At 45.9% G+C, this 679-nt stretch overlaps 1 protein-coding gene across 1 annotated transcript in view; it reads left to right on the top strand.

The window, feature by feature from the left end:
- Positions 1–679, top strand: part of LOC101991563 (tubulin polyglutamylase TTLL13) — an 18444-nt gene that overhangs the window by 14627 nt on the left and 3138 nt on the right. The gene's annotated exons all lie outside the window — the stretch shown is intronic.

Below are 679 nucleotides of genomic sequence, written 5' to 3'. Positions count from 1 at the left end.
TTATTATTATTATTATTATTATTATTATTATTATTATTATTATGTTGATGTTGCTGTTATTGTTTTTCTCATGTGACAGGGTTTCTCTGTGTAGTTCTGGCACTCTCTCTGTAGACCAGGCAGGCCACGAACTTGCATAGATCCGCCTGCCTCTGCCTCCTGACTGCTGGAATTAAAGGTGTGCGTCACCACCACCGGACATAAGTTTTGTGTTTGTGAAACTGGGTCTCAATATATAGTTTTGATTGACTGGCAACTTGATGTGTAGATGAGGCTGGCCCCAAACGCATAGAGTTCTGCTTGCCTGCGCTTCCCAAATGCTGGGACTAAAAGGGCATACCACAGTGTCTGGCCCACTTTAGTTTTTGAGTTTCTCATTGGCCTGAAACTCACCAAGTAGGCTAGGCTAGCTGGCCAGCAAGAATCGCAGGGACCTGCTTACTTTTGCCTACACTGTGGGCAGTGCCGCAGTGCCGAGAAGTGTGTGCTACCACACCTAACTTTTTTTTTTTTTTCATGACAAGGTTTCTCTGTGTAGCCTTGGCTGTCCTGGAACTCACTCTGTAGACCAGGCTGGCCTTGAACTCACAGAGGTCCACCTGTTCTGCCTTCGGAGTGCTAGGATAAAAGGCGTGCACCACTACCACCACTTCCCAGCCCTGACTGGTTTTTTTTTTTT

Source organism: Microtus ochrogaster, chromosome 22 (assembly GCF_000317375.1).
Source record: "Microtus ochrogaster isolate Prairie Vole_2 chromosome 22, MicOch1.0, whole genome shotgun sequence".
Classification (NCBI taxonomy): domain Eukaryota; kingdom Metazoa; phylum Chordata; class Mammalia; order Rodentia; family Cricetidae; genus Microtus; species Microtus ochrogaster.
The sequence above is the reverse complement of the archived record's forward strand: the minus strand, read 5'-3'. Positions and strand labels throughout refer to the sequence as shown.